The following is a 21,557-nucleotide window of genomic DNA, read 5'->3' as shown; positions in this document are numbered from 1 at the left end:
CAGATCTGGCAGTATTGGTATCCTTAGAGAAGTAATACCAGAGCACACAAACACCAGGAAAGGCCATGTGAGGACACAGAGGGAGGGAAGAGAGCCCTCACCAGGAACCCAGTCAGCCAGCCTGCCACCTTGATCTTGACTTTCTGCCTCCACAACTGTGTGAAATAAATGCCTTTGGTTTTAGCCCTGGTCTATTCTACTTGGTTGTGGGGCCCCAGCTGATCAATACACATGATTAAACCCATCAATCCTTTGGTTTTATGGCTTCTTCCTTTGCCTGTGAGTTTGAAAGATTTTCTCCAGTCCAAGAACAGATTAAATAGGACCCTGTATTTTCTTCTGCAGCGTGTGTGTGTGTGTGTGTGTGTGTGTGTGTGTGTGTGTGTGTGTGTGTGTGTGTTTAGCCTTTCTGGTCAGTTCTCTCTAAATTCAGCTCTAGTCAATCAAAATTTATTTTGGCTTATGATGAGAAGTGAGACTCAGAGTTGATTAGTCTTTACAAATAGTTGACCAGTTCTTTCTATTCATTTCTTTCCCCACAAGCTGTATTTTAAATTTAATTTATTATTTGAATATACATTGCAGGTTGAATATCTGTCTTCTGAAATGTTTGGGACCACCATGTTCAAAATCCAGCCAAAAGGTGAAGGGTCCCCCTTTACTTCATCCCTTCCCCCCATATTCAGTAACACAGGTTGCTAGATTTGGGGGAACCCTCTTCTTTCCTCACTTGCAGTGTGAGCTCTATTCTAGTTCACAAGCAAGTTAACAGATCCAGGTATTGTGGTGTTTCACTAATATCCCTCCCTGCTGCCACATTTTTTAGTATGATTTTATATATTTGAATGCCTGGCCATGAATATTCTTTTTCCAAATTTCCCTGGTTATGTTTGTGCATTTATTCATTCTTCTGAATGAAAGCTATAATGGTCACATTGCTTTTCCTACAAATTCCATTAGAATCTTGTTTAGAATACATTGAGATTTCTTTCCCTCCCTTCTTTTCTCTTTCCTTCCCTCCTGCCTGCCTGCCCACCTACCCTTTCTCCCTCCCTCCCTTTCTTTTCAAGCTAGTACTGGAGCTTGAACTCAGGGCGTGGGCTCTATTTCTCAGTTTTTCATTGAAGACTGGTACTTTACCACTTGAGCTTTAGCTCTACTTCCAGCTTTTTGCTGGTTAGTTGGAGATGAGTCCCATGGACTTTCCTGCCAGGGCTGGCTTCAAACTGCCATCCTTAGATCTCAGCTTCCTGAATAGCTAGAGTTACAGGTATGGGCCACCAGTGTCTTCTGTCTTTTATGCATTCATATTCATTGTCCGCTTTCTGTTTGATAAAAAAAAATACCAGAGACAAACAGCTTAAAAGAGGAAATATTTCTTTTGCAACAGAAGTTCATTGCCATGGCCTGAGGTGGGACATCATGGTGGCAGGAGCGTGTGGCAGAGGAGTCTCTTGTCTCAAGGAAAGGAGAGAGAAAGGGCCTTCAAAGAACCTGCAAAAGCAGTCTCCAGTGACCTACTCCTCCCAACTAGAGCCCCAGCTCCAAAATTTATGCCACCTCCTCACAGTAGCACCAGACCTGGGACCAGGCCTTCAACACATGAGCCTCTAGGGAAGATTTGACATCCAAACTAACACCCAGGCAGCCCTTGAATTCCTGGACTCAAGTAACTCCCAGCCTCAGCCTCTGGAGTAGCTCCGACCACAGACACATTGCTACCTGCTCCTGGCTGAAAGTTACTGATTTTTTTAAATTGTTAAAAGTATACACAAAAGAGCATACACAAAAGAGCATATAAAGCATACAAATGCAGTTTAAGAAGACTAATAAATTAGACATTTTCCCAGCTAACATAAAAGATAGAGCACCTCTAGCCTTTTAGAAATTGCTTTTATGTAGCTCTTTAAACAGATCCGTCTGTCTCTATCCCCAGGGGAGATGCTATTATAATCATTAACTTACTGTTCTTTATAGACTTAATGCATTGTTTGATTTTGCATGCATTTGACTTTTATAAATGGAATCATACTGTATTCCAATTTCTTACCAGCTCCATTGGTTTGTATGTCTCTTTTCCTTGCCCTTCATAAAGGTGCCAATTGCTTTATCCTTTGCACTTGTTGATGGACCTGTGGCTGTTTCTGCCTCTCTCTGCTCTTCTCAACATCCTTTGCAGAGGAGGTTTCTCTAGGCTATATACTTGGGGGTGGAAATGGGAGGTTGCAGGCTATGTGCATCTCCCCCTCCCAACCCTAGTTGTGGGGCTTGAACTCAGGACCTGGGTGCTTAAGGATAGCTCTTACCACTTTGAGCCACAGTGCCATTTCTGATTTTCTGGTGGGTAATTGGAGATAAGAGTCCCAGGGACTTTACTGTCCTGGCTGGCTTTGAACTATGGTCCTCAGATTTCAGCCTCCTGAGTAGCTAGGATTACACATGTGAACCACAAGTGCCCAACTCTGTGTTCATCTTTATCTCCTATCACTTCCCAAAGTTTGAAGCTCTGTGCCCTAAAAAGCAGAATGCCTATTAAGACAATGAAAAGCAGCTGGGTACAGTGGCTCATGCCTGTAATCCTAGCTACTCAGGAGGCTGAGATCTGATGATGGTTTGAAGCCAGTCTGGGAAGCAAAGTCCATGATACTCTTGCCTCTAATTAACCAGAAAAAAGGCAAAAGTGGAGATGTGACTCAAGTGGTAGAATGCCAGTCTTAAGTAAAACAACAACAACAACAACAAAACCCTAAGAGACAGAGCCCAGACCCTGAGTTCCAGTCCTAGTACTGACATGCTCACATGTGCACACATGCACCGGCTGCCCCATGCTCTACTTCCTTCTTGTATTAGTATCACTTTTCTTTCAGTTATGCCAACCTGGCGCAAGTGAACTGATTGGTGTCTCATTGTGAGTCAAATGGGCATTCAGCTCACTATTATTGAAGTCAAATATGTTGGTGGACTATTTGTGTTTCCTTAGTTATATGACTTTAATTTTCTTTACCTTTTGTTTCCTATTAGATTATTTTTGACTCAAGATTATTTTTGACACATTCATGTGGTGGTAGTAATCCAATACCTGTTTATGTGTTACAAATCCTTTGGACTTGTGGCTTTTCACTTTGTTTGTTTTGTTTTGTTTTGGCCAGTTTGAACTTAAGGCCTCATGCTTGCTCAGCTTATTGCTCAGCTGGTGCTCTACCATTTGAGTCACTTCTCTAGCCTGGCTTTTTGCTGGTTATTTTGGAGATGGAGTGCCATAGATTTTTCTGCATCAAGCTTTGAACCACAATACTCCAGATCTCAGCCTACTAAGTAGCTAGGATTGCAAATGTGAACCACTAGTGCTCAGCTGCTTTTCACTGTCTTAATAGGCATCCTTTAATGAATGGAACAGATGCACACTTGTCATTAGCTAAAATTCAGTATTTCTTTAATGGTTCTTTTCTTTTGTGATAAGATGTGTACATGGTAAAGTGCACATATCTTACATATTGCATCTGATGAGCTCAGATAGAGCAGAGCAGTCCTTAAAATTTTTTTTTTCTGGGCTGGGAATGTGGCTTAGTGGTAGAGTGCTTGCCTAGCATGCATGAAACCCTGGGTTTCATTCCTCAGCACCACATAAACAGAAAAGCCAGAAGTGGCGCTGTGGCTCAAGTGGTAGAGTGCTAGCCTTGAGCAAAAGGAAGCCAGGGACAGCGTCCAGGCCCTGAGTTCAAGCCCCAAGAATGGCAAAAAAAAAAAAAAGAATAAAAATTCTTTTTTGAGAGAAGGTTATTATTATGTATTCAAGATTGGCTTCAAACTCAAGATCCTGCCATGGCCTTCCAAGTAGCTGGAACTATGGACATGCTTGGCTTGGTGAGCTCAGATAAATGCATAGACTTGTACAACTGAGACCTCTATCAAAATGGAGAATATGACTTATCACTATAAGAAGTTTCTTCATGTTTCTTCCCAGTCACTCCCTGCGCCAAGTCCCCCAGAATCAGCCACTATTCTGATTTGTTGTTGTTGCCAGTCCTAGGGCTTGAACATGGGACCTGGGCACTGTCCCTGAGCTTCTTTTGCTCAAGGCTAGTACTCTACCACTAAACCTCATTCTCAGCCCTCTGATTTTTTTCTGTCGGTTAAATTTTCCTGTACTCGGACTTCATATACATTGAATAATAATACAACATGTGCTGTTTTGTGAAAGACTTCTCACTTCGCTTAATGTTTTTGAGATTCTTTTCCTGATGTTGTATCAATAATTGCTTCTTTGTTGCTTTATTTTTTTTAATTTTATTTTTTTATTTTTTTGACCAGTCCTGGGGCTTGGACTCAGGGCCTGAGCACTGTCCCTGGCTTCTTTTTGCTCAAGGCTAGCACTCTGCCACTTGAGCCACAGCGCCACTTCTGGCCGTTTTCTGTATATGTGGTGCTGAGGACTCGAACCCAGGGCTTCATGTATATGAGGCAAGCACTCTTGTCACTAGGCCATATCCCCAGCCCCTTCTTTGTTGCTTTATAGTATTCTTTTGTGTGAATATGTAAAATTTGCTTTTCCATCCACCAGTTGATTGACCATTGCGTTGTTTTTAGTTTTTGGCCATGATAAATGTTGTAAGTCTTCATGTTGATGTATGTTCTCATGCCTTACATATCTTATGTCTTTATATGGCTTGCTCTGAACAGAATGGAATTACTAGGTCTGAAAACTGCAAAAATCAGAATGGACTTGTCTCATTTCTAAAAGGGAGCACATTTATGTAGCCATTTCCCCGATTGTGGGACCTTGGCCCACACTGGTCTACATTTCTGGGTTGTCCATTCTGAGAGCTGAACCTTGAACATAAGCCAGGGGAGAAGAGACATTGGAGGCACTTATTCCTGCCATGTGAGCTGATGAGACTGAGGCTCAGACTCCTACAAGTACTGTTGGCTTGTACCTCAGAATCTTGAGCTTCCCCACTGGTTCTGACTTGTAGCTTTCCATTGACTCTATTCCGCCAGTAAACTCCTTTACACTTAAATCAGCCAGACTTGACTTTTGTTGCTTATAACCAAAGAACCTTGACAAATATAGCATGTCTGATCCATCATTTAGTGGATGGAGTATGCCTCTTACATTGCCGAAACTCTAAATATAAATCAGCTGCTTTTAAACATCTGTTTTTTTAATTAATTAATTTATTGTCAAATGATGTACAGAGGGGTTACAGTTTTGTACGTAAGGCAGTGAGTACATTTCTTATCCAACTTGTTACCTCCTCCCTCATTTTTCTCCCACCTTCCCTCTCCCCCTCCTCATCTCTGTGTTTTTATGTGACCCCATTCCCCCCACCCCCACCCCGTGTTTGTTTGCTTTTTTTGGTGTTGGGACCCAGGGCCTCAAGCATGCTAGGTAAGCACTTCACCACTGAGTTACACTCCTACCCCCATAACTTCATTTGGACAGTTGGAGTCCTGAGCAGACAAGGTGACCTCCCAAAGCAGGCAGCCATTTGAGTTAACCTAAGAAGTTTGCAGCAGGCTCCGGTAGTACAGCGTTTGCCTAGCATTCCTAAGGCACTGGGTTCCATCCTACCACAGCAAAAGGAAAAAAAAAATGTTTCAGCAAACTACTTCAAAACATCTGGGTTTTATGAGGTGGTTTTTTTCCTCCCTACTTTAAATTCAGTTTCCAGTTTTGAAACAATTTTCTCTCAGTCCCCAGTGGAAAGCTAATGGAGAACATGGCTTAATTTAGAAGGTGAAATGGAGGCATATGTGTTACTGCCTAGGTTTAATTTAGGGGGCTAGGTTCACCCCTCTTGCCCTTTGATTTGGAGCATAGAGGGTCAGGGGAGGGGAGGGGACATTGGTAGAGTGGTCAGAAAAGCATGATTACATCCGAAGTTCTGTCTGGCCACCCCTCAGGGACTGTTTGCCTAACAGGCAAACATCTAAATTGCCCTGCTCTGAGTATAGCCTCATCTGAAAGTAAAAAAGGAAAAGAATTCTCTTCTGGTCTCTCTCTCTCTCGCTCTCTCTCTCTCTCTCTCTCTCTCTCTCTCTCTCTTTCTTTCTTTCTTTCTCTCTCTCTCTCTCTCTCCTTCTTCTTTTTTTTTAATGTCACCGAATCACACAGATTAGTGACAGGCGACGACCCAGTTTCAGTGGGTCTCAAAATTGTCACAGTGCTTGTCCTTGTTAATGTCAGAGTCTGGAGAAGTATTTGATCAAGGGGAAGGTGCCCTGGGTAAAATTGGTCATGCAAAGGTCAGAGATGAATGTAGAACGATTTCTAATGGCACACGGTACTCATCAGCCTCAGCAGGTCCCACAGCCTGAGAGGGGTCCTGTGCTCCCAGCTTTCCTTGCTCTCTACTTCTCCCAGACAGCCCTTTTTCAGATCTGGTTTCTGCAGGAGCTTTTCTTCACCTGCCAATTCTGGCTCTGCTGGAGGCCTCCTCATCTCCAGAAGCTACTTTTCAGGGACCCTTAACCCCAACCTAGACAACACAAAGACTTTTTTCTCCCCCCTCACTCTCTAGGTTTTTCTGGCTTTACACTTTTTTTTTTTCCTCCTTCAGGACTTTAAACTTGCTAAGTAGGGACAGTACTGTGTGAGATATTCCTTCCACTCTTTTTGCTCTAGTTATTTTTGAGATAGGGTCTCACTTTTTGCCTGGACTTACGCTTCCACTTGTAGTTGGGATGACAGGCATGTGCCAGGTCCAACTATTTTCTGTGGAGTCTTACAAACTCTCTGCATAGGCTGGCCTCAAGCTGTGATCCCCCTAATCTCTCCCTCCCAAATAGCTGTGATTACATTTATGAGATGATGATGTCTGACTGGCCTTGCACTTTTGAGCCACTCTACCACAACTGATCTACAACCTCAATCAGCCTACCTCTGCCTCCCTGATAGCTGGGATTATAGGAACGAACCACCACACTTGGCCCTAAAGTATCTTGTTTTAACCTTAGCAGTTTGTTAAGATGATTTCTTTTTCTTTTTCTTTTTCTTTTTTCTTTTTTTTTGCCAGTCCTGGGGCTTGGACTCAGGGCCTGACCACTGTCCCTGGCTTCTTTTTGCTCAAGGCTAGCACTCTGCCACTTGAGCCACAGTGCCACTTCTGGCCGTTTTCTGTATATGTGGTGCTGGGGAATTGAACCCAGGGCTTCATGTATGGGAGGTAAGCACTCTTGCCACTAGGCCATATTCCCAGCCTGTTAAGATGATTTCTGTTTTGATGTTTCATCTTATTTTGCTTTGAGACTGGGTCTTGAACTGGGTCAGACTTGTCTTGAACTCAGGATCCTCCTGAGCTGCTTCAGTGCTAGTATTACAGGTATGTACTACCATGCCCAGCTATTACAATGATTTCTAAGTAGGTGAAAGAGAAGCACCTCTGTGGATGCATGCCTCCTTTTTTTGCCAGTCCTGGGGCTTGTACTCAGGGCCTGAGCCCTGTCCCTGGCTTCTTTTTGCTCAAGACTAGCACTCTACCACTCAAGCCACAGTGCCATTTCTGGCTTTTTCTATATATGTGGTGCTGAGGAATCAAACCCAGGGCTTCATGTATGTGAGGCAAGTACTCTACCTGTAGGCCATATTCCCAGCCCCTGCATGCCTCTTCTGACTGTGCACAAACTCATCCTGTAGAGTGGGTGGAGCTAGCCTTAGACTTCACATAAACCAGTCTCAGTTTCTGGTATCACAGGGCATGGGGGGAGGGATTGAGCAGCTCTCAAGAGGATAATTGGGATTTGGGGTTTAACTTTGCACAAAAAGAGGCTTGGGAGTGAAAAGGCCACCTATGGAATTAAAGTTGCCTTTATAGAATTGAAAATCTCTATCCAGGTCTGAGGTCAGGTAGCAAGAGCACAGTCAGGAGTCCAGTGTGAGGCCCTGAAGTCTAGAGCATGGGCTCATGTGGCAACTCAGTGTGGGTTAGGTAGTCTCACAATGGGGCCTTTGCCTCTGGGGAGGTGGACCACTTGACATTCTCAGGGGCCGGCACTGTTGACAGAGGCAGAGTTAGGGCCATTGGGGTGCAGGCTAGGTTCTGGGAGAGGCTGGGGGATGAGCCGTAAGTAGAGGCAAGTCAGGAAGAGTTGGGAGCAGCACTCAGGAGCAGATCAATGGCAAGGGGAATGTGTTGAGATACAAGTGGGGTACAGGTTGGAGGGAGGAAGATGAATCACATCTCAAAGCCTGGAAGGTGGGACTCCAGGAAGCCATCACAAAAGGCTCTGGTGAGCTCCCAGGAAGTAATGGGATCCTGACAAGTGGGCCGGGCCAGTGACAGGACAGATCTTTCAGAGTAGGGCAATGAAGCCTCATGAAGAGGACTACCAAGCGCCAGGGGCCGGCCACTTAGGTCTGGAGCATATGGTGGGCCCATCTGGATTGCTGACAGGCTAAGGGCTCAGATGCTACATTTTCCTCCTGGCTCCCCTACTCTGTGCTGTTCTATGGGCCTGTTTTCCCCTCTGCCAAGTGGAGTGATGAGTGTGTCCATCACATTGTTGTGAGATTAAATGAGAAGTCACACAGAACAGCTAGAACCACCCTTGTCCCATGGCTGGTAGTGTTATTGTGGGCACAGGGGTCTCCCCAGTGTTCCTCTCAGAACATTCTTTAGGCCTAGTTGCTGCCTGTGAATGGAGTTTGCACACAGGGCCATCTTTGATTTTCTGTGGTGTTCATTCTGCAGTCCCTGCCTGTCTTATTTCTGTGGCTGCCACCAAGCTGCAGTCAGATGTGTGTGTTGCTCAGTTGAATCATCAGATTTCTGGTGACATCTCTTTCTGCTTTCAATGTGGCCTCTGTTCTCTTTGATCCTTAAGTTGCTTTAAAAAAATTGTATTTAGCCCCTAAACTGCCTCCAGCCCTCTTTGAAATAAGCAGTTATACACTTGGAATGAGTAACTAAAATTCCAGATCCCGGTTGGGCTCTGTTTACAATGTAAGGAGGTGCAGGAGCTCCCCATCCCTTCCTGGTCACAGTCTGGGGCATGGGTTGAAGTAGACAGAGGGACCAGTCCTGGAACAGGTCAGATCTGGGAGGACCCTTCTTCCCCCACCCCCCTCCATCACAGAGGAAGAACATAGATGTGCTGGCTGTGGGGATGACTTTTGGGGCAAGGGGTGAAACTGGGGGGGAGAAAGAGAAAGAAGACAAAGCCTCACTCTAATCAATCATCCATGTGTGCCTGGTGCTATGTTAGGTGCCCAGCACATGCTGGGATTGCTGCAGGGGACTGCCAAGGAGGAGTATCCCAGTCATAGCATTGCAGGATTCCTAGGAGTTTTGCTACCAGCTAGAGAGCATGTGCCCTTAGGATGTCAGAGTTGGGATCCGGGACAGGCCTGGGGGATGGAGAGCAGTGGAGGCAAGTCAGGGGGAGGTGGAAGTAGATGCTAGAGAGGGACACCAATGGCAAGAGGGATGGACTGGGGTTGCAAATGTGTGTGGGGGGAGGAAGGTTGAGGAGGAGGCATGGGATTGGACCTATAATGGTCCACAGGAAGGACACACAAAAGACCTTCCCGAGGACATCCTCCCCCTCTTCAGACTCACCAGCACATATGTCCTGGTCTTCTATTGCCACAATATTGTAGTGTAATCACCCTCCCTGAAACCCGCTGGCATATGGCAGCAAGTATTTATTTCTCTCTCACAGATCTGTGGGTTGGGTGAGTCTCACTGATCAGGCTGCTGTCAGTGGGACTGGGTTGGCTTTATGCAGAGTTGGGTTTAACTTTGTTTCATGTGTCACTCAACCCATTTGGACAAGTGACCACCCGAGGGTGACAGGCAAGAGTGCGAGAGAGCTAGTGTATCCCACTGGCCAAAGTAAGTCTCATGACCAACTCGCAAAGTTGAGAGGCAGGGTAGTACATGTCCAGTCCCACAAGCAGGCCACCACAGGGTGTGCTACTTAATGCTGTTACAAAGAATGGGGAGTTGACAGCCATAATCCAGCCTCTTTTAGTGTGAGCGTCATTCATTTACTGGGTAAATATGTATTGAGGGTCTGCAGCAGGTCAGGCTCTGCTATTCTGGAGAGAGGGTCTCCCTCCAGGCTTATGGAACTTCGTATTCTAACCATGGGAGAACCCACTTGAGATGTTTTTCTTTTAAAAATCATTAATTATTTCATTGCTTTTGTGATAATGACGAATGAGAATTACAGAGCACAAGACAGCAGAGATACAAAGAGCCTGACTGACATCGCCCAGGGAGGGAGGATGGTTGAGCTCTGAGTTGAAGGATTCTAATCCTTCAATAATCAGCTTAAGCTGTGCTGTCTTCTTAGAAGAAGCCATGGAAGCCTGAGGCAGTGGGATGACACAATATGCTGAATGAAATGGGCTGTCACTCATGAGTTGTTGTTGGGTGTTTTGTTTTGTTTTTTGCCAGACCTAAGGCTTGAACTCAGGGCCTGAGCACTGTCCCTGGCTTCGTTTTGCTCAAGGCTAACACTCTACCACTTGAGCCATAGCACCACTTCTGGCTTTTTCTATATATGTGGTGCTGAGGAATCGAACCCAGGGCTTTATATGAATGAGGCAAGCACTCTACCATTAGGCCATATTCCCAGCCCCTCATGAGTTCTATATCCAGAATAATTGCCTTACCAAAATGAAGGACAAAAAAGAAAATTGGGCAAATTTGTCACTAGCAGACATGCCTTATAAGGAATACTAATGGTAGTCAATCCTTTAGACTGGAATAAAAGTATACTAGGTTCGTACCTATGCAAGGAAATGTACAACAAGCTGGGTGCCCGTGGCTCAGGCCTGTAAGGCAGGAATGTCTATGAGAATCTTATCTCCAATTAACCACCAAATAGCTGGAAATAGAGGTATAGCTCAAGTGGGAGAGAGCCATCCTTGAGTGAAAAAGCTAAGCAAGAATGCTAGGTCCTGATTTCAAGCCTCAGTACCAGCACAGACAGACAGAAAGAAAGAAAGAAAGAAAGAAAGAAAGAAAGAAAGAAAGAAAGAAAGAAAGAAAGAAAGAAAGAAAGAAAGAAAGAGAGTAACAAATTTTGATTACATTTTTTTGCTTCTTCTATCCCACTAAAAAGACAATTGCATGCAGCAATAATAATTCTCTAAGTAGCTATGATTACAGGCATAAGCCACTGGTGCCCAGCTGTTCTTTATTTTCTTTTGCCACTGTGGGGGCTTGTGCTCTTGCTTGTCCTGTTTGCTCATGGCTGGCATTCTCCACCTGAGCCACACCTCTAGTTCCCATAGAATGTTCTTGCACATTCTAAGATTATCGCAGCATCATTATGTATGTGTGTATGTATGTATATATATGTGTATATATACATATATATATATATTTTTTGCCAGACCTGGAGCTTAAACCCAGGGCCTAGGCGCTGTCCCTGAGCTTCTTTTGCTCAAGGCTAGCACTCTACCACGTGAGCCACAGTGCCACTTCCAGCCTTTTCTGTTTTTGTGGGACTAAGGAATTGAACCCAGGGCTTCATACATGCTAGGAATGCACTCTACCACTAAGCCACATTCCCAGCCCTGAACTGAATAATCTTACAGGACCACTGTTGTATATGTGATTCATAGTGGACCAAAACATCATCATGCAGCAAGTAACTGTATATTAGAACAAAGTTTTTGTGTGCTGTTGAAGTTAGGTCAGCATTAATTCGAACTAAATTGTTTTAAATTAAAATATTTGTTGTGTGGCTTGAGACTATAACAGTAATTAAGAGCACTTGTTTAGCATGTGTATGGCCCTGGATTTGATCCCCAATACCACATGCATGCATGCATGCATGCATACATACATACATGTAATCACAAGGCAACTACGAAGAAATACTTAAAGGCTGAAGATATTGAATGGTGGAGTGCTAGCCTAGTCCTGTGTTCAAATCCCATTTCTCTCTCTCTCTCTCTCTCTCTCTCTCTCTCTCTCTCTCTCTCACACACACACACACACACACACACACTCCTTAAAAGCCAGGCACTTGGTGGCTCACACCTGTAATCCTAGCTACTTAGGATACTAAGAACTGAGGATTGCAGTTCAAAGGCAGCCCTGGCAGTGAAGTCCATAAGACTCTTATCTCCAATTAACCACCAAAAATCAAGAAGTGGAGCTCTGGCATAAATGGTCTAGTGTTATCCTTGAGTAGAAAAGCTCAGAGACACAGTGCCCAGGCTTGAGTTCAAGCCCCAGGACTTGCACAAAAACAAAACAAAGCAAAACACACCAAAAGCTGGAAGTAGAGCTATGGCTCAAGTGGCAGAATACTAGCCTTGAGCCCAAGTAAAACTCAGGGACAGTGTCCAGGCCAAGTTCAAACCTATGACTGGTGCATGCCTGCACACACACACACACACACACACACACACACACACACATCCTTAAAAGATAATTAAAAGGTATGCTAGAAAATTCCTACTTAACACAAAAGAAGGCAGAAATTGAAAATATAAAACAGCAAAATGACATCAATTCTGTCTTGTTAGTAATCATTTTAAATTCAAATGGACTTAACACTCCAATAAAAAGACAAGAGTTTGGCAGAATTAATTGAGGAAAAAAACAGGATCCAACTATTTTCTGTCCATTGGTGACACATTTTAGACTCAAAGGCACAATTAAGTAGAAAGTGAAAAGATAGGGAAAAAGATTTACAAACACTAAAAGAAAGCTGAAGTAACTATAAAATGTCAAACAGAATAGACCTTAAGACAGTAATTGTTACTGAAGACAAGTAAGGACATTTTGTAGTAATCAAAGGATCAATCCATCAGGAAACCTAAACAAACATATGTGTCCTCAATAACGGACCTCTAAAACATAAAAAGCAACAAAATAAGGGAAGAAATAGATCAACAATAGAATAAATCTCTCTCTCCCTCTCTCCTCTCTTTTCTCTCTCTTTCTCTCTCTTTCTCTTTCCCTCTCCGTCTCTCTCCTTCTCCTGTGGCTTGAACTCAGGGCCTTCAACTTGCCCCACCACTTGAGCCACATCCCAGCCCTTTTTGCTTTAGTATTTTTCCAGTAGGGTATTATTTGCCTGGTGCTGGCTTTGGACCATAGATCCTCTCATAACTCCTACGTATATATATATATATATATATATTTTTTTTTTTTTTTTTGGCCAGTCCTGGGCCTTGGACTCTGGGCCTGAGCACTGTCCCTGGCTTCTTCCCACTCAAGGCTAGCACTCCGCCACTTGAGCCACAGCGCCGCTTCTGGCCGTTTTCTGTATATGTGGTGCTGGGGAATCGAACCTAGGGCCTCGTGTATCCGAGGCAGGCACTCTTGCCACTAGGCTATATCCCCAGCCCCGTATATATTTTTTAAAGAAGGGTCTTACTGTATAGCCAGGCTGGATTTGTACTTATAGTCCATGCTGGCCTTGAATTCATGGTCCTGCCCCAGCTTTCCAAGTGCTAAGATTACAGGCATATTCTACTATGACCAGCTTCAAAGCCTTATTTTCAACAGTGGATAGAACAAGTAGGCAGAGGATCAATAAGTAAATAAAAGCCTTGAGTAACACTATAATTCAGTTAGGCTTAACAGACATCTATAAAACACTTTGCCCAACAATAGCAAGTTGTTCTCAGGTATGCCAAAAGCATTTCCTAGAAGAGAGCATATGTCAGGCCACGGAACAAGTCTCCATAAAAGAGGACTGAAAGTCAGGTGCCAGTGGCTCATGCCTGTAATCCTAGCTACTCAGGAGGCTGAGATATGAGGCTCATGATTCAAAGTCAGCCTGGGCAGGAAAGGCCGTGAGACTTATCTCCAACAAACTACTCAGAAAAAGCCAGAAGTGGTGCTGTGGCTCAAGTGGTAGAGTGCTAGCCTTGAAGACAGAAAGGCTTAGGCATAGTGCCTATACCCTGAGTCCAAGCCCTAAGACCGGCCCCCCCCCAAAAAAAAAGAAAGAGAGAGAGAGGGGAGAGAGAGAGAGAGAGAGAGAGAGAGAGAGAGAGAGAGAGAGAGAGAGAGAGGACTGAAGTCATACAATGTATGTTCTCTGACTATAGTGAACGGAAAGGAAATCAAAACTAAAGAAAAATTTGGAAAACTCACCCAAATCTGAAAAGTAAATTCACTTCTCAATAATGAGCCAAAGGAAAAAAAATCACAAGAGAAAGTTCTTGGATGTGAATGGAAATACAACATACTGACATAACATATATAGTAGTAAATGCTTATATTAAAAAGACCTTAAATCCATCATCATCCATATTAAACTAGCAAAAAAACCCCAGCAAACTAAATCCAAAGCTAGCAGAAGGAAAGAAATAATTAAGATTAGGACAGAAAAAAATGCAATATTGAATAAAAAGGTCATGTATTATATGATCCCATTTATATTCAATGTCTAAAATATGCAAATACACAGGGCAGAAAGATCGGTGGTTTCCAGAGGCTGTCGAAAGGAGGAATGGAGTGACTGCTAATGGGTTCTTTCTGGGTGATGAAAATATTCAGAAATTCCATAGTGGCAGTGGCTCACAACTCTGTGAGTATACCAGAAAGCCATTGAATTGGAAACTTTAAAAAGGTTAGTTTTATGGTTTGTGAATCTCAATAATGGTGCTACTAAATTTTTTTTAAAAAATGGAATTAATTAGGTGAAAGAGCTGTGGGGTGAAGGTTAGAGGAAGTATTTTCCCTGCAGCAGAGTTGGGGTACCTGTAGGCCCGAGGGATACACAGAGGATCCAGTTTGGGTTTTATCCTAAGAACAGTAGGAAGATCAATGAGGAGATTTCAAGCCGACCAGTTCTATGCCAGGACTGGCATTTTGATGAGCTCATTGTGACATTTCCAAGGATCTACTAAAGGGTCAGGGAAGGATCTGAGGAGGTAGCAGCAGTAGCAGAGGTGAGAGGAGCCTGCCTTGTGGAGGACTTTGTTGTTCAGGGTCATTCTGGTAAGTGGAGACAGGCCTGGGAGCCTCTGGCACAAAACCTTCACTCTTCCCAGCCACTGATCTGATTGTCCCCAGGTATTTTTAACCAGCTCAGGGCTGGCCCAGGTGGCAAGGCAGGGCATGTTCTATTAACCAGGTTATTGAGGAAAAGATGTACAGCTGACCAGGTCTGGTTTCAAACAGCAAAGTTTGGACAATGGGGTTTGTTGCCAGTACCACCTACAAAGGGAAGAAGGAGCCTGCTCTGCCTACTGTCTGCCTTGCTCTCTGGATTCTCTCCCCTTCCAGTTTCTCCTAATGGGGCATGTCCACCTGGTAAAAACAGCTCCCACCCCCCCACCCCAATCAGTTAATAACATTGCATCTTCCTGTCCCACATAGCAGTTGAGTTGAGATTCAGTCTCAGCCTCTTCCCTATATTCTTTTTTGTATTCCTTTTTGTGTGTGTGTGATTGTTTTTAAAATTTGGTGCTGGAGAGGGAACCCAGGGCCTCATGCATACTAAGCAGGCACCCTGCCACTGAGCCCTACCCCCAGTTGCTAATTTCCCAGATTATTATTTTTTTTTTTTTTGCCAGTCCTGGGGCTTGAACTCAGGGCCTGAGCACTGACCCTGGCTTCTTTTTGCTTAAGGCTAGCACTCTGCCACTTGAGTCACAGCGCCACTTCTGGCCTTTTCTGTATATGTGGTGCTGAGGAATCGAACCCAAGGCTTCATGTATACGAGGCGAGCACTCTACCACTAGGCCATATTCCCAGCCCCTAATTTCCCAGATTCTTAAGGAAGGGACCTTGATGTGTCAACTTGGCGTGGCTCAAGGCTGAGTGACGCATCACCCAGGCAGCTACAAGGACCATCAGAGAGGGTGCCTGGTCGCCTTATTTTTTTTAAAGCCCCCCCGCCCCCCAATGACTGAGTATCCCCATCAGTCTGTATCTAGAGATTAACTGCACATTATTTTGTCATTGGAATTCATCTGCAATTTTTTTGTTTGTTTGTTTGTTTTTGGCCAGTCCTGAGGCCTGAACTCAGGGACTGGACACTGTCCCTGAGCTTCTTTTGTTCAAGGCTTCCACTCTACCACTTGAGCCACAGTGCCACTTCCAGCTTTTTCTGTTTATGTGGTACTGAGGAATCGAATCCAGGGCTTCATGTATGCTAGGCAAGTACTCTACCACTAAGCCACATTCCCAGCCCTGCAAACAGTCTTTTAACTGTCTCTCTTCCCTTCCCCTTTAGCATTCACTTTCAGTCCCTGACTAGGCAGGAATATGCCAAAGTTTAGAAAGAACCTATTACCTTTGTGAATTCTGTTTCCCCAGTAAATAAGGCCTGGCCCATGTTCTCTGACAAATAAAAGGGACCCCAGTTCCTGTCATTATGTCATCTCCACGTGCTGTTTGGGACTCAGCGGGGCTGGTTATGGTGCTTGGAGCCCTGGTGACAGTGGAATAAATGGGCTTGTGGTTGGGACAGGACCCATCTGAGGACCCATGCTGGGGGCATGTGGAAGGGTCAGCTGCCTACACAGTCCCACTGAGTCATCCCTCTCTTTTAGCTGGCCTGCAGGTGCCATGTGCTGTGCTGCTCTTTCTGTGGGGATACTGTGGTCACAAAGGCCACTGAGGGCCACAGGGGCCCAGGCACTTTGTGCTGAGGACAGTGTCTCCACTCTGGAGCCATGTGATCTTGGCTGGAGCTTTCTCTCTCACTGGAAGAAGTCCTTCAGTCATCCACTGCTCTCAGGGGGACAAGGACACTCTGAATACAGATGCAGGTTCTGGTGGTTTCGTTTGCTTTGAATTCCTTCAGCATTTATAAGGAGGCCATGCAGTTTGATGTCTTATTATTTATGGCTGAATGCTGTTGTCTAGAGTGCTGCCTCCAATACTAATTGTCAGCGGTGTGCACAAAGCTGGGGCTGGCTAGCCCAGCTACCAACCTCTGCATCTAATTCGCAGCCACCACATGAAGGAGGGGGCGTGGAGCATCTGTGTGAGAGACATTTAGTAGTTGATAATATCTCAGGTCACTGAGTTGGGGGTAAGAATGAGTGGGATTTTTTTTTCCTTTCATACTCACATAGCCTGGCTTCTGATCTAGAATCCATACAGCTCTTTCCAGAAGGCAACTGTATTTTTTTCCATTCAGGCAAAGACTAGGCCATCTTCTTCCTTGTTTTTCTTGCCTGTCCTATTCCACCCATCTGCCCATCTGGAAACTGGGGATGGCTGGAAAATAAGTATACATGCATAAGACATATAGAACTACATATTTATAATAAAAAAGATTATATAGGTGCTATATATTATACTAACATATACATGTTTTACATTTGTCTGTATATTTGTCCATATATTTACCCTGTCTTGTATATTTGTATGTGAGTATATTTAATTTAAAGTAGAAACTTGGGCTGGGAATATGGCCTAGTGGCAAGAGTGCTTGCCTTCTACACATGAAACTCTCAGTTCGATTCCCCAGCACCACATATATGGAAAACGGCCAGAAGGGGCGCTGTGGCTCAGGTGGCAGAGTGCTAGCCTTGAGCGGGAAGAAGCCAGGGAGGGTGCTCAGGCTCTGAGTCCAAGGCCCAGGACTGGCCAAAAAAAAATAGAAACTCATAAAAATAAGATCAGAACGGCTGGTAATGTGGTTCAAGTTGTAGATCACCTAAAGAGTGAGCTCAAGGCCCTGAGTTCAATCTATAAAGGAGGATTCAGGAAAAATATAATTATAAGATCAAAACAAGGGGAGAGTGCAGATATATATTCAGGCCATAGAGAAGTACCCAGGTTTCTGTGTTTGAATTGTACTTAGATCTGGCCAAGAAATGACTAAGGCAAGAAGAAAAAATATTAGTGGCCTGCTTCCTTTAGTCCATGAGGAAATGGATACCAGGTACTGAAGGTACTCCTAGGACTATAGAGCTGAAGGAACGTCTCACCTTTTGCTCATCTATGGGATCCTGATTAATGGGGCAAAGGTGTGGTACACATACCACTGCTCCAAAGGCCTGCTCTTGTGGTAGACATCACTAATCAGTCACAACACTTAAACCTTCCCCTCACTCCCCCTTCACCCCCTGAGCCCAGAGGGGCCTTACTGCACTTCTGATGATAATGTTCCACGCAGCCATGACAAGTGATTAAGAGCTTGCATTCAAGATGCAACCCATTTGATCTTCCAGGGGTTCTACCTCAAATTGTGGCAAGTGCTCTGTAGGGATGACACAGGTAGACATGGCCTGTTATCCATTGGGGTGTGTGGACTGCAAAACTCCTGTTGGCACAAGTTGAAGTAACTCAAAAGGGTGAGCCAGGGCGGGGGGCATGTAGCTAGAGGGACATGAGGGACATACTACAGATTTCTAACCGATCAGAAAGCAAAAACCTATCATATGCCTAGAACTATGTCCAACTCTCTTTACTTACCCCTCGGGTTCCAGTTTATATTTGTCTTTGCAGGGCTAGGAATTGACCTCTCAGTCTCCCACTTGCTATGCTAGTGTTCTGCCACTTGAGCTGCACCCAAACTCAATGTCATTTCTTCTGAAGCACATATCTGGACTCTTACATTTAATTCAGCACTTATATACCTCTCACTTTGCACCTTTCTGCCATAGCCCTGGGCACAGCTTGTCCCGAATTATTTATGTTTGTTTGTTGTTAATTTTTTTTCCCTTTCCAAGAGGAAGTTCATAATGACAGGCAAAGCATGTGCCTTGTTCATTGTTCCCCCAGTCCTAGCACAAGGTCTGGCATATAGTAGGTGTTCAGTTCATATTTGTGGAATGAGTAGATGGGTGAATGAATGAATGAATGAATGAAGAGGGTGGGAATATGAAGCAGGTGCACACTGTCCAGAAGATAGAAGGAAAAGTCAGGTGGCAAGTCTCAGTGCTGAAGGAAATGGCAGGCCAGCAATTAAGAACTACAGGTGAAAGAGAGGGCCTTTGGGAAGAAGGGGCAGTCAGGAAGGCTCCAGGTAGAGTGCCCATTTTGTGGCTCTTGCAGGATGAGGTGGAGGCCTTGGGGCAGCAGGAACAAAAGCAGAGAGGTGGAACAGGAGGGGAGATGAGCCAGAACCCAGGTGAAAGGCTCTTAGCAATGGTGGGGAGGAGTGACTATGCCAGGAAAGGAAGTGTAAGCCAGTGCTGGAGGTGTCCCTCTGGCCTTGGTTGGGCAGTGGAAGGAGAGGCAACAGGTTGGTGGGATGGGAAGGGCTTGGGGCAGGTCTGGGGAAATGATTTTAGCCTGGAAGTGGTAGTTGCTTTACTCTGATAGAACATATAGCCTTTGGCCCCAGACTCAGTTTACATTCTACCTGCCCATGGGCTCTGAGGAACCACCCTCTAGCAGGCTGTGGCTCTAACTACACAGGCTGTCCTCTCCCTGGCCTGATCCTCCAGAGGTATTTAGAACAGCTAGTTCTCAGAATAGCACTGTTGCCAATATACTTCTAAAGTTTAAAATGAAATGTGCTGTAGCATTTTATCTTTATTTTCTTTTTTGGTTTCTTTTAGTGTTTTTCTTTTGCCATTATGGTTTAGTTTCTTCACCTCACTCCTTTTGAGCTTTATGAAATATCTTGGCCTTTAGCTGGGGACCTTCTATTTTCTATGTTTATTAATTTTCAAATTGATGTATTTTGGCCCGGCATGGTGCTGCATGCCTGTAATCCAGCTATGTAGGAGCTGGAGGTAGGATGCTTGTAGTCTGAGGCAGGTCCTGGGCAAAACCAAGAAACCATTTCTGAAAAATAAACTAAAGCAAAAGTGAGCTGGAGATGTAGCTCAAGTTGTTGATGCCTGCTTAGCAAGTACAAGGCTTTCAGTTCAAATTTCAGTACCACTAAAGGAAAAACAAAGCCCTATTATGATATTTCATATATGAGTCATTTAGTTTTTCTCTCTTTTCTTCCTTCTTACAAATCTTGTGGCTTGGGGCAGGGAATATGGCCTAGTGGTAAGGTGCTCACCTTGTATGTATGAAACCCTGGGTTCCATTCCTCAGCACCACATATATAGAAAAAGCCGGAAGTGGCTCAAGTGGTAGAGTGCTAGCCTTGAGCAAAAAGAAGCCAGGAACAGTGCTCAGGCCCTGAGTTCAAGCCCCTGGACTGGCAAAAAAACAAAACAAACAAAAAATCTTGTGGCTTGATTAAGCATTTTGCATATGTGTTCCTGGTCAGGCTCATGTGACCAGAGTGTGATGGGATACAGCAATGAGTCTTGTTGCTGGCAATTTCTGCACTGCAGTATGGTGCAGAAGTGACAGAGGTAAATACATGCATGCATGCTCAAGTGGCCAGCCACTTCGGTGTGGAGGAACAATTCTACATGGCTATGTCTGGGTCACATGTCAGTCTTCAATCAATCACTTCCTAGCAAATGAGGTTATTCTAACTGGTCAACCCTAATCACATCTATCCCTGGGGAAGAAGTAAGGACCTAAGGACTTTGCATAAAACCAGTAGAGATCCTTGCTTTGCTGGAAGTAGAATTTTCCTCTCCACCCGCAAGTATACAACCATCTGGGCTCTGGAGGTCGATGTCTGTGTAACAGTGTACTGGCATCTGTGTATTTCTCAGGTGTGTGAAATATGAACTCTCAGGCCTCTTCATGAAACTGAAGTTTTAGACCCCGGCCCAAATTCCAGGAGTTCCACAGGTCAGGACCAGCCACTCATTCCTATACACCAAGAAGAGACCTGGTGAAAGGCAGAGAAAGAGAATCTGTTGCACTGTTCACGCAGCCATGGAAGAGACAAACTGAGCACTCCAGCCCATCTTCAGCCATCTTCCGGGTACAGATATGAGCCTTAGCTCTAAATAGAACTGGAGAAGAGGGAGAGAAGATTACATAATGCTCAAACAGTTCAAACAGTCCCCAATTACAGGGTGTACCTGGCTGACCATTAGCTCAGTCCTTGTTCTCAAGGGCTTCTGGGGAAGTTATTGGAAGTCAGTGTTGCCTGGAGGGTAGTCTTGAGCCTGAGGAAACTTGTTCTTTTTTTTTTTTTTTTTAATTTCCAATTGTGGGGTTTGAATATAGGGCCAGGGGACTGTACCTAAGCTTTTTCACTCAAGGCTAGCACTCCACCACTTGAGCCACAGCTCCACTTCTGGCTTTTTGGGGTTTGGAGATAAGAATCTTCTGGGTTTTCCTTCCCAGACTGGCTTTGAACTGTGACACCTAGATCTCAGCCTCCTGAGTAGCTCGGATTATGGGTATGAGTCACCAGTGCCCGCCCAAACTCTTGTTCTTTAGGGAGAGTTTTAGTCCCTTGTCACAAAGTTGTCATTGATCAATCCTATCTTTTTGATTCCTAGGTGATAGCAAAGTGATCACAGAATGACTTAGAGCAAAAACACATACAAAATAGAGGTAGAGATGCCAAGCTTTTCCCCTTACTTTTCATTCATTTGTGAGCCCAAATTAAATAGTCAATGCTTCTCAACAAAAGCAACGTTTAATTATGGGCTCCCTGGACCCTCAAGTGAGCTGCTTGTGCATGTAGCAAGCTCCGGGAAAGCAGCCTTTCACTAGTCTGGCTTGGCCTAGGGAGTCCAAGGGGGTTTTGATCACTAACACCAGTTGGCCTCTGGATCTACAAATCTGGGTGTGATGTATCCA

The 21,557-nt window shown here is 44.6% G+C and overlaps 1 protein-coding gene across 1 annotated transcript in view; it reads left to right on the top strand.

Moving 5' to 3' along the window:
• The first annotated feature begins 412 nt into the window (after nucleotides 1-412).
• Rph3al (rabphilin 3A like (without C2 domains)) overlaps nucleotides 413-21,557 on the top strand; it is a 128,483-nt gene continuing 107,338 nt past the window's right edge. Inside the window, exon 1 of the mRNA XM_048365076.1 lies at nucleotides 413-643. The gene's annotated coding sequence lies outside the window, so the exon portion shown is untranslated. The remainder of the gene's footprint in view (nucleotides 644-21,557) is intronic.

Source organism: Perognathus longimembris, chromosome 17 (genome assembly GCF_023159225.1).
Source record: "Perognathus longimembris pacificus isolate PPM17 chromosome 17, ASM2315922v1, whole genome shotgun sequence".
NCBI lineage: Eukaryota > Metazoa > Chordata > Mammalia > Rodentia > Heteromyidae > Perognathus > Perognathus longimembris.
The sequence above is the reverse complement of the archived record's forward strand: the minus strand, read 5'-3'. Positions and strand labels throughout refer to the sequence as shown.